This window comes from Microplitis demolitor, chromosome 1, assembly GCF_026212275.2.
Source record: "Microplitis demolitor isolate Queensland-Clemson2020A chromosome 1, iyMicDemo2.1a, whole genome shotgun sequence".
Lineage (NCBI taxonomy): Eukaryota > Metazoa > Arthropoda > Insecta > Hymenoptera > Braconidae > Microplitis > Microplitis demolitor.
In genome coordinates, this window is record NC_068545.1 from 16,629,274 (window position 1) to 16,642,004 (window position 12,731).

Here is a 12,731-nt window from a genome sequence, read left to right on the forward strand (position 1 = left end):
CAACCAACGCCTTTCATGGTATCCCATAAGCGTTAATTTAGGCGCCTTAACTTCACGTTTGGTTCATCCCACAGCGCCAGTTCTGCTTACCAAAAATGGCCCACTTGGCACTTTGATCCGAAATCTCGTGGCTTCATAAATTCAAGCAAGCCAGAGATCTCACCCATTTAAAGTTTGAGAATAGGTTGAGATCGTTTCGATCCCAAGACCTCTAATCATTCGCTTTACCAGATGAGACTCAAAATTATAAATGCCAGCTATCCTGAGGGAAACTTCGGAGGGAACCAGCTACTAGATGGTTCGATTAGTCTTTCGCCCCTATACCCAGTTCAGACGATCGATTTGCACGTCAGAATCGCTACGGACCTCCATCAGGGTTTCCCCTGACTTCATCCTGACCAGGCATAGTTCACCATCTTTCGGGTCCCAACGTGTACGCTCTAGGTACGTCCTTTCTCAATGAGAATAGAACGTCCTGAGAATGCGGGATTACATCGTAACGTAACCCATCTTCTCTCAATTGTCTTAAGACAATCTATACTTTCATTACGCCTTTAGGTTTGGTTTATATAAATATATCCCAATGACTCGCGTACATGTTAGACTCCTTGGTCCGTGTTTCAAGACGGGTCCTGTAAGTACCCAAAGCAGTAGCATCGCTAACCGGTAAATAAGCCAGTTAAAGACATTACACAGCTAACAGCAGATTTTTCCCAGCGACGGCATTAAATCCGCACTACCAAGAGAAAATCACGCTTGCAGTAAGTCTAACGCAAACAATTGCGACTCAATACCATATGTATACTGTCAAACAGTTTATCAGGACACCAAAGGTCTTCAGTATAATAAAATACTAAAGACTACCAGCTGGGCCATAGATAAACATCCAACAGGTTGCGACGTTCTACTAGAGGAGAAGTGCACGCCGACGAATTTAGCAAAAATAATACAAGCAAGTATAATCTAGTGACCACAAGGATTCTATTATCACATCATAGCTTGCATTAATACCAAAAACGTTGACGATGAATCTCCCCATTCGATCTTTTGGGTTTCACAGGTTTACCCCTGAACGGTTTCACGTACTCTTGAACTCTCTCTTCAAAGTTCTTTTCAACTTTCCCTCACGGTACTTGTTCGCTATCGGTCTCGTAACAATATTTAGCCTTAGATGGAGTTTACCACCCACTTAGAGCTGCACTCTCAAGCAACCCGACTCTAAGGAGAGAATCACCCGAAACAATTTCCAGTCACTACGGGCCTGGCACCCTCTATGGGTAAATGGCCCCATTCAAGATGGACTTGGACATGATAATAAATCTCGGGTTAAATGATTCCTCCTACACACTACATCTCCCAATGGCATAACCATAGGATTTAGTGCTGGGCTAATTCCTGTTCACTCGCCGTTACTAAGGAAATCCTTGTTAGTTTCTTTTCCTCCGCTTATTAATATGCTTAAATTCAGCGGGTAGTCTCACTTAATCTGAGGTCGTCAATTTTAATTGAAGAAGCAATGAAAAACAGTATCAACTGATAACGGTCTATATAATTTTATAATTCGTAGACTCGAAATTCAGTTGGACCGTGTTATAATGATATTTCACTGATTCAAGTATAATAATATTTTCAAACGACATCATCTCATTTATATTCAAATACTGATGATGAACATTCATTGTATACTTCATCGCTAGTACAAATTAATGTAAGCAGTTTTTATATAATAAACGACCCTCAGCCAAGTGTGGTCCGGGAATTGGATCCGTGGACCGCAATGTGCGTTCGAAGTGTCGATGTTCATGTGTCCTGCAGTTCACAAGTTGACGCGCAATTAGCTGCGTTCTTCATCGATTTACGAGCCAAGTGATCCACCGTTCAGGATAATCATTATTTTTAGAAAATTTTTATATTTTCTTTTTTTTGCTTGTTGACTTAATTTTTATACATTGACAAAATGTCTTTTACATTAGAAACATATTATCCTATTCTAATGTAAATTTGCCATCTATACATCAGATGTATATGGCAACGAAACTTTGTAAATATAATTCAGCCATGGCGTATATTCATTTAAAAACCTCATCTACACATTATGTACAAGACGTTTAGAGTATAGACTACTATAGGTTACCATGACTATTTGATAGATATAATCAAACACAAGTTTCTTTAGATACTTTTGTTCTTTTAAGTATTCTTTCAATTTACTTTTTATACTGCGTGCGTTAACACTTTTGAAAGTAATATTTATATATTACAGATACAAAATTTTGTATTGTATAATATACGTTAATGATCCTTCCGCAGGTTCACCTACGGAAACCTTGTTACGACTTTTACTTCCTCTAAATAATCAAGTTTGGTCATCTTTCCAACAACATCGGCAATGCCGAAACATTGCCGCGCATCAGTCCGAAGACCTCACTAAATCATTCAATCGGTAGTAGCGACGGGCGGTGTGTACAAAGGGCAGGGACGTAATCAACACGAGCTTATGACTCGTGCTTACTGGGAATTCCTCGTTCATGGGGAATAATTGCAAGCCCCAATCCCTAGCACGAAAGAGGTTCAGCGGGTTACCCGGGCCTTTCGGCCAGGGAAGACACGTTGATTCTTTCAGTGTAGCGCGCGTGCGGCCCAGAACATCTAAGGGCATCACAGACCTGTTATTGCTCAATCTCGTGCGGCTAGAAGCCGCCTGTCCCTCTAAGAAGATATTTATTTACGTTGGTAGTAAAAATCACTTGATCCGAAAATCAAGTAAATCTTTCAAGATACCAAAAACGCCTATTTAGCAGGCTAGAGTCTCGTTCGTTATCGGAATTAACCAGACAAATCGCTCCACCAACTAAGAACGGCCATGCACCACCACCCACCGAATCAAGAAAGAGCTATCAATCTGTCAATCCTTCCGGTGTCCGGGCCTGGTGAGGTTTCCCGTGTTGAGTCAAATTAAGCCGCAGGCTCCACTCCTGGTGGTGCCCTTCCGTCAATTCCTTTAAGTTTCAGCTTTGCAACCATACTTCCCCCGGAACCCAAAAGCTTTGGTTTCCCGGAAGCTGCCCGCCGAGTCATCGGAGGAACATCGGCGGATCGCTAGCTGGCATCGTTTATGGTTAGAACTAGGGCGGTATCTGATCGCCTTCGAACCTCTAACTTTCGTTCTTGATTAATGAAAACATTTTTGGCAAATGCTTTCGCTTCTGTTCGTCTTGCGACGATCCAAGAATTTCACCTCTAACGTCGCAATACGAATGCCCCCATCTGTCCCTATTAATCATTACCTCGGTATTCCGAAAACCAACAAAATAGAACCGAGGTCCTATTCTATTATTCCATGCACACAGTATTCAGGCGAAATAAGCCTGCTTTAAGCACTCTAATTTGTTCAAAGTAAACGTACCGGCCTACCTCGACACTCAATTAAGAGCACCGCGATAGGATTAAATTGGACCGCTAAGTTTGACCTCAGCTAAATCCACCGGTAGGACGTTCCATAACATGTCAGTTAACACCGCGAGCGATGAACCAACAGTATGAAACACAGATTCAACTACGAGCTTTTTAACCGCAACAACTTTAATATACGCTATTGGAGCTGGAATTACCGCGGCTGCTGGCACCAGACTTGCCCTCCAATGGATCCTCATTAAAGGATTTAAAGTGTATTCATTCCGATTACGAGGCCTCGAATGAGTCCCGTATCGTTATTTTTCGTCACTACCTCCCCGTGCCGGGAGTGGGTAATTTGCGCGCCTGCTGCCTTCCTTGGATGTGGTAGCCGTTTCTCAGGCTCCCTCTCCGGAATCGAACCCTGATTCCCCGTTACCCGTTACAACCATGGTAGGCGCAGAACCTACCATCGACAGTTGATAAGGCAGACATTTGAAAGATTCGTCGTCGGTACTAGACCATACGATCAGCAGAAAGTTATTCAGAGTCACCAAAAGTAACGATGGACAAGCCACCGATTGGTTTTGATCTAATAAAAGCGTTCCTTCCATCTCTGGTCGGAACTCTGGTTTGCATGTATTAGCTCTAGAATTACCACAGTTATCCAAGTAAATGTGGGTACGATCTAAGGAACCATAACTGATTTAATGAGCCATTCGCGGTTTCACCTTAATACGGCATGTACTGAGACATGCATGGCTTAATCTTTGAGACAAGCATATGACTACTGGCAGGATCAACCAGGGAGCTTCGTTTATGTTTTATTTCTAAAACACTAGAAATACTCCTCCTTTCACTTAAACATACATATTAGAACTTGAAAAGTACTAATTCTGTTGTTAAAGTGGTGCTGCTCAAAAGCATTTGCTTTTTACAACACTTGAAAATTTTACATCAATGTTATTTATTCTTAAAATTGAATAATAACTTTTAATTTTCAACCACCCTCTCATTTTATTAAATATTACTCTCGCTAGATATTTTCATCAAACCGACTTGGTTTTTATACACGTAAACGTGATATTTTATTCTTGCTCGGAAACAAGTAAGTCAATACTCAGTTTCATATTTGTATACTTCTTTAAAGTTATACATAATATTATATAAACGCCGTAGCGATTTACCACATAAAGAGCCATTCAGTCATAGACATCGACCCGTGGTAATGTTACGTTAATAGTATACAACTTGCCGTAGTCAGTATCTGTCAGCTCTTACTCAAGCCGCTTCAACTGACTACTCTTTCATACTAGTATGAGTCGGCGTGAAAAAATATCGGGTTTTTCAACTAACTAACGGCTGCTTCGGTCACGGCGGATACTACGATGTCTCCCTGCATCTAAATTACATGTTAATACTTGAAAAAATGTTGCATTTATAACACTAGCGGTTTATTGTTGTTTTTTTTTTTTTTCTTTTTTTTTTTAATTAAGTAAATAAATAATTTTTTTGTTTTAATTATTAGACATTTTTAATTAAAAAGTAAAATACTTCTCAAATAAATTCCAATCATATTTATCAATATGTATTATATTTTATAAATGTTTTATTAATATATAATTATTTTTACTATATTCACTGAAAAAAAAAAAAAGAAAAAAAATTTACGTATATTTCAAATTTTTTCATACTTATATTATTCACTCTTATATTATTCGAAATTATTAAACTATAGTAAACTATATTGAATTTTTTTTTTTTATTTTATACAGTTAAATATCCAAAAACGGATTAAAAATTATGTTACTTTTTAATGAGTTATTCTCAACTTTTATATTCATTTTTTAGTTATATATGTAATTATAATAAGTAATTTTTATTTTACTTATGTTAACCATTGTTTTAATTGATATAAAATTTTAATACAATCGCATTAAAATATATGGTATTTTCATTATAAACCAACTATTGATTTTTTTTTTTGCTTTGTTTCAATCTTTCAATGTTTTTTTATTTAACGATATATATTAACTAAAAACATAAAACGACTTCGAATTCTTTCATTTAGTCATTTTTATGAAGTAAAATTCTGAACTAGTTTAAAATTAAAATTAATCGATTTTGAGTAATTAAAATGCATCCATAGAAGAAAAACATGTTTAGATTAATTTTATTAAAATTTTTTTTTTTATTAGCTTTTACTTCTGTTGCTTTGCTCTTTTAAATGATGATTCGTTTCATTTTTATTAAATTTCAAGTTAGATAAAACGACTTTTGTTTTTAATAGTGGCTTTATCCAATTTTTTTTTTCCCAAAAAAATAAAAAAACATATACATTAATTATATAGATGAATGTATTTAGACAAAAAAAAATTATTCAATCGGTATTTTCACATATACAATAGCTTAATAATAAATTAATTCGTTTTCTAACCATAATACTATAAATATACAAAAAATACATATATTTATATTATTATGATGAATCATTATAAATATTTATAAAAGCTTAATTTTCATTCAATAATTATTTATAGTAAACTTAAAAATAAATTATGAAAATCAAAAAAAATTTCGTAATTATAAATCGTAAATATCTAAGTTATGTTGATCAAAATGTACTGAATTAACGGATGCCAAACGTTACCTGTTGTTAAATATGTTATTTCTAGCCTCGCAGATATCATTTTCATGTTTCGACGGATTTTTATTTTATTTTATTGATTTATTAATTCAAATAAATAAATTAGTCATAACTTAATTGATTAGTTCTATTGTACATCGTATAAAGCTTACATTTAATAAAATAATATATGATTTTAAAAATGATTCGTTGTTCATACTACATATTTTAGGTTACCAACTATCATATATTTTTTGATTTGTTAGTAATATTCTACTTTGAATTTATTAGTGAAAAAATTGAAAATTTTATTAGCAAGAAAACTTTTAGATTTACGTAAAAGTTCAGCTTTTAATAAGAATATATGTGTTCCTTATCAATCCTCTATGTTTTGAAATTATTCATTAACGAAATTTTATATTTTCAACGGCATTCAAAACAAGAACATTTATGTATACTCATGGTTGAATTTTCACAGAATTACGTTGTATTATCCCCCTTAAAAAAGTGGTTCTGATCGATTTTAAGAGCTCGACATTAAAATGGAAATAACTAGAAAACAATGTGGAATTTAAAAAAACTTTATTGATAATTATTTGTAGAGAATAAAATTGTCAACAAAAAAGATACTACAACATTTTGTGATAAGCCTGATAGTTTCGCCGAAACACTAAAAAAATATCTAACTTTACTTCGAGCTCCAATAACTTTTGAACAGGTGGATTTATCGAAAAATAATAGAAGACCTTTTTTGTAGAGCGTTCAACTTCCTACAAAAATATGTATTAGTCTATTCGACCTATCAATTTGTTAAAGAGTTAACAATACTTGAAGCTAAAAAAAAAAATTTTCCCATGTTATTTAAATGGGAAAATCGAATTTTTTAATGAGCTGGGTCTGTAATCGACATATTAAAATTTATTTTTTCGCGCGAAAATTTTTTTTTTGTATTTAACTATGACTTTTTCCACATGCACTTAAAAAAAAAATGTTGCTTCCTTGTTTTCCTTATATATATATATATATATATATATATATATATATATATATATATATATATATGTGTGTGCTACTACATGCGGTTGATTTTTTATGATCTTTTCATGCTCTAACAAGTTACGTTTTATGCTGATGTTTGAAAATTTAAGAATCGGAAATTATTAATAAAGAAGCAGTTTTTAAAATTTAATTTCCGATTTTATTCAATAAAATCAGTGTATAGAGGCAGCAATCAATATCATTGATCAAAATCAAGATATTGATAAGTTTTGACTTATGTCAGAAACAATGAAATATGAAATATCCGAGAAAAATATTAAAAATTTCATTTTCTTAATTTTTTTGTTGATAATATGATTTAAACTAAAAAACAAGTTTAATGACATTATATGATAATCGAAAAAAACCATAAAAAGGAAGAGTCGGTATGATTTTGCACATAGACATATGTTAGTACATTATATTATGATTTATCCGGAAAAAATTTTATAAAATGTTATTTTTTTAATATTTCAACGTCGATATCTTTTGAACTAATTAACCGATTTCGACGTTTGAGCTAGCAATCGGCGCGTTTCATTGAATTCTAGAGCTGGTCGGATTTTGGATTCGTTTGGTTGAGTAATTTCAAAGATATTCGCAAATAACTGTTTTTTACCATTTCTTTCTCCCGCGATATCTCTCGAACAAACCAACCAATTGAGATGGCTATGGCGACAATCGACGCGCTTCATCAAATTCTAGAGTTGATTAGATTTTGAAGTCGACCGTTTTATTCGTTTCTGAGAAATCACTAAAAAACTAAAAAAAAATTTTTTTTTTTCGTGAATCGCAAATATTTTCGAGTCTACTTGATCAAATAATCTGAAATTTTCAGGAAAGTTGATGGCATTAAGCAAACTATTTTTGTACGTATTAAATCGAAAATTTTTACCAACACTCAGCCTTTTCATTTATTTTCTAGTACTTCCTAAAATATTATTAGATATTCTATTTAATAAGCATCGGAAAAGTGACGATTATTTTTCAATTCTCCAACGCCCAGCTCAATTTTACGTTATCGAGTCACTAACTGCGCCAATTTCTTAGGTATTTTGTTGAATATTGAATTCTTTACAAAAAAAAAAAAAAAAAAAAAAAGACTTAATCGTCAAGTTTTTAAAATTCTAAATTCACAAAATATAGAAATTTTATTGATTTCATAAATAGAAATTTTATCAACAACTTTTTCAGAAACGTATTGGATATCTATCATTTTATCTTAAATACTATTTTTTATTAGTTTGAATTCATTCATAACAACAAGAAAAATCAAACTTGATATTTCTGAAAAAGTTTTTTATCTATAAAATCAATAAAATTAATAATGGTTACTGTTCTTTTTTTCTCCGTATAAGTTCAAATGAACGACCTAAATTATCAAGAAAAGAATATTACACTCGTAATGTAAGTACAGTTATTGAGTAATTTGATTCATTGTTGCAGTCTGCATTTTGTCTATACTGTATCAGATTTATATTTGAATTTATATAATAGTAAGAGATGCTAAAAAAAAATTTTTTTTGCCAGAACCTTAAATCAGAAGCAATAACCATATCCCTGGTGAAAATGACTGCCGTGGATGTTACCTTTATCATTTGCCGAAGGGACTGGACTTCTACAATTTATTCAAACTGCTTGTCCCGATTACATTGTACCGAGTAGAACGGTAGTCCAAGATCATTACAAGGTTTATACGATGCAGTCCGAAATCAATTATTGTCATCTCTGAGTTGATTCCCATATGTATCCATCACAACGGATGGCTGGTCGTCATGAACTAATAGTTCATTTGTCATGATCACTGATGCACACAGTATTGACGATCAGCAGAATTTGCGTTCTTTTACACTAAACACAGTGGAAATGTCTGAAGGTTATAATGCCATAAATACGTATAACTACCTGGCTAATGCATTGACCAGTTAGAATCTTTACGAAAATGTTATTGCTTTTGTACACGATAATCCTCCGTGCATTGTAGCTGCTATACGAGACAATTGGGAAGCTGATGATAATACTGAGATTAGTGTTCGCTGTTTTTGCCATTCTTTATAATGTGTTGTGGAAAAAGCTTCGAAAGAGCGTTATTTAAAAGATTGTCTGCAGAAAGTATCAGCCATAGTTGGTCACTTCAAACACTCCAATAAAGCCAGTACAGCATTAGAAAATGCTCAAAAAGAGTATTATCTTTCGACTCACTAATTGATAAGCCATTGCGTTACTCAGTGGAATTCGGCTCATGATATGATTGAACGTGTAATTGAACAGTGTGCCGTTCCTAATTCTGTCTTGTTAGATGGGAAGATGACAAGTGTAAAAATGACGAGAAAATTACGTTTAAGTAACTCTGACTGGACCTCTTTGAAAGGAATCATCAAATCATTCAAGCATAATTTGACGAAAATATCTCGTTACTCGAAGACATTCTTGAGGAAGAATTAAGAACTTGTTTTTTGAGTAATATGGTTGTTACTTCTTGTGGATCTCATTTAGATCCTCGGTAATTACTTTTTGAAGATTCATTTGACGACCTGTGAATTCAACCGTTTTACAGATTCTTTTATTGTAATTTTTATTAATGCTGTAGGTACAAAAACTTGCCAGATAAAAGATAAAAAAATATCAAGATAAGATTGAAGAAAAACTGATAGAAATGACAGAGCGAGTTCCAGTAAATGAACCTGATTTTAGTAAGAATCAAAGAGAAAAGGATTTAGAGTACCTTTTTGATCTTGTACGCGGGTTGTCTAGAAATTTACAGAGAATGGCAAATCTCGAAGGCCAAACTGCTATTAAGAAAGAAATAGGAATATTTAACCGAGAGCCTGCCATTCCGACGAAAAACAATCCATTATTTTGGTGAAATTCAAAAAGGCACAAATTTCCAATCTTCGTCAGTTTTACGCGAAAATTTGTAGGCATTCCTTTTTCCAGCACACCTTCGGAGCGGGTTTTTTCAACTGCAGGTAACATGATTTCTCTGAACAGAAGCTGTTTATCGCCAGAAAATGCGCATTTATTGATTTTTCTCTATCAATACAGGAAATATCATTATCATTGAAATAATTGATTCAAAAAATTTTGTATCTAGTTTACGTATTCAATTAATTGTTGATTTTTGTTGCAGGTATTGAATAGTACATGATAAACCAATTTCCAATCAAATTTTACCATTACAATATTTAAATGTAGATACTATATATAGATACTCGATGAAATATATAATTAGCCATTTAGCTGGCTTAGCCTTTAGCTAATTAGCTCAGCTAATTTAAGTTAACCAGCAAAGCCAAACAGTCAGCTAGCTAATTAGCTTGGCTAACTTTTTTAGCCGGCTCAACCGGCGTAATTGTACAGCCCTATAAAAAATATAAAATCAGTAAAACAAATAAATAAATAGCAAGTATATGTGTGGTGATTTAAAAATTTTTTCCATGATACTTGGACAGAAATCCGGATTCGCGAAGTATCAATGCTATTTGTGTATGTTTGATAGTAGGGACCGATATAATCACCACAAAAAAGTATGGTCATCGCGATCTTTATTTTTAATTGGATCACACATTATAATAAAAAAAACTGCTAGTTGATCCAGCCAAAATTCTCATTTCTCCTCTTCATATAAAACTTTGCTTAATTAAACAGTTTATGAAAGCTCTTGATAAAGATAGAGAATGTTTTACACATTTGCGTAAAGTATTTTAGCACGAAATTGATGCTAAATTCAAAGAAGGCATCTTTGATGGACTGGAAATTTGAAAGCTATTCAACGACGCAGTTTGTTTTAGCTATGAATGACCAAGAAAAGGAACCATAGCTAAGTTTCAAGGAAGTGTGCGCCAAATTTTTAGGTGATATAAAGGATGCTGATCACAAAAACATTGTGGCAACTATGGTAAAAAAACTTTCAGAGTTCAGGTTGCCCAATAAATTTGAAAATGAATTTTTTTATTCTCATCTCGACCAATTTCAATCGGTCAATTTGTTCAAGAGATATCGTTGGAAAAAAAAATCGTGAAAAACGGTTTTTTTCGATTATCTTCGAAATTACTTGTCCGATTAATTTCTAAATCTAGTCAGTTTTAGAACTCAATAAAACGCATCGATTGCCATATTGAATGTCAAAATCAGTTGAACAGTTCAAAAGATATCGTGGTCGAAAATAGAAAAGGGTTAAAATTTATCTCATTTTTTAGTATAACAGAATGTAATTTACCAAATAGTCCAAAAATCATACTGACTTTTCATTTTCATAGTTTCTTCCGATCGCCCCGTAATGTAATGCAACTCGTTTTATAGTTTGAATAATATTATCATCGAAAAAATTGAAAAAAACCCTTTTTAATATTTTTCTCGGATAATTTATATATTAACACTCTGATCTGAGTTAAAATTTATTTAAGTCTTGATTTTGATCACTTTCATCACTTTTACCTGAATTAATTTATTTTATCGAACATAATTGGGAATAAAAATTGGAAAAACGCTTGGTTATTACCAGTCCGGCGTCAATGTCAAAAAGATGACATAATGTTATTCAAAAAATGTTACCTTTAAGAGCTCAGAAAAATGTTATCGTTTTGATAACTTTATGTTGTGTAACGGGGTAAATTCGAATTTACCGCGTTCAAATAAGTCCAAAATAAAATCTATTATGTGTACTGTCGGTCATGTGACATTCCACCCAGGGTATTCCGTGTAGGTAGCGACTAGTCGTCCGGAAGTGGAAATTTCAATTGCTCGACCGTCAACCCCACTTAGACTTAAGTAGGAGAGAAAAGACAATCAAAGTCAAGAAGTGAGCGAGCAATTATAAACTGGGACCGAAACGAGAATCGGGCATGAGTGACCGGAACGACCAGATCGAACGGACTTAGTCGAGTCGAGAAAGTTTAACAGCTGAGGAGACGCTACGATAAGACTCCATTATAACCGCCGATATTTAGACGCTGCGAGTTTATATTAGGTAAAATTATTTAATTGAGAGCTTGTGTTTTACTGTGGAACCGAGCGATAAATTATTCAAATCTTTTATTAGATACCAGGCGGTTAGCCGGTATCTCTTCTGAACATTACTGATTGCGTCTGATTAAACAGGTTGAAGGAGAACGGGTAGAGGAGAGTTTAGAGATAGAAGAAGAGGAGAGACAAGGGACAATTACTGGAACGAGACGAAAAATTATAAATACCAGACCCGACCAGGACGAGACCGAGACAACCACAACGACGAGAAAGGAACCAGAAAGTTAATTTGTTGTAAAGGTATTTATTTAAAATTTTTCCAGGCAGGAAGCCGGAAAATTTTAATTAATACATCGTCATACGTCTGGTAGCGTCGCGTAAGTTCGTTCGTAATAATTTAACCCAGAAGAAAAAAATATAAAATAATGAATTAATAAACTCTAGGCAGGTAGCCGGAGCGATTATATAGTCAAATATTTCCAGGCAGGTAGCCAGAAATATTCTAGAAGTTTCCAGGTGGGTCGGGTAACTCACGCACCGGAAACTGTCGAATCTAGTCATAGTCGCTAGTCGGAAAATTAATTAATTATAAGTAAAATTAATAAAATAAATAAAATTAATAAAAAATTGTTTCGGGGAAAAATCATAAAAAGGTCCACGGTCAAAGTCGCCGATAAAAAATTAAATAGGAAAAATTAAGTAAATCAAT

At 33.5% G+C, this 12,731-nt stretch overlaps 3 non-coding genes across 3 annotated transcripts in view; all 3 read right to left on the bottom strand.

The window, feature by feature from the left end:
* Nucleotides 1-1,495, bottom strand: part of LOC128668956 (large subunit ribosomal RNA) — a 3,924-nt gene extending 2,429 nt beyond the window's left edge. Inside the window, exon 1 of the ribosomal RNA XR_008404513.1 lies at nt 1-1,495. This exon is cut by the window's left edge and continues 2,429 nt beyond it. This is a non-coding gene — a ribosomal RNA (large subunit ribosomal RNA).
* Nucleotides 1,496-1,731: 236 nt separating this feature from the next.
* LOC128668926 (5.8S ribosomal RNA) lies at nt 1,732-1,886 on the bottom strand. The gene has a single exon (XR_008404483.1). It is a non-coding gene; the product is annotated as a 5.8S ribosomal RNA (ribosomal RNA).
* Nucleotides 1,887-2,293: 407 nt separating this feature from the next.
* LOC128668949 (small subunit ribosomal RNA) lies at nt 2,294-4,203 on the bottom strand. Its single transcript, XR_008404506.1, has one exon. It is a non-coding gene; the product is annotated as a small subunit ribosomal RNA (ribosomal RNA).
* Nucleotides 4,204-12,731: the final 8,528 nt, after the last annotated feature.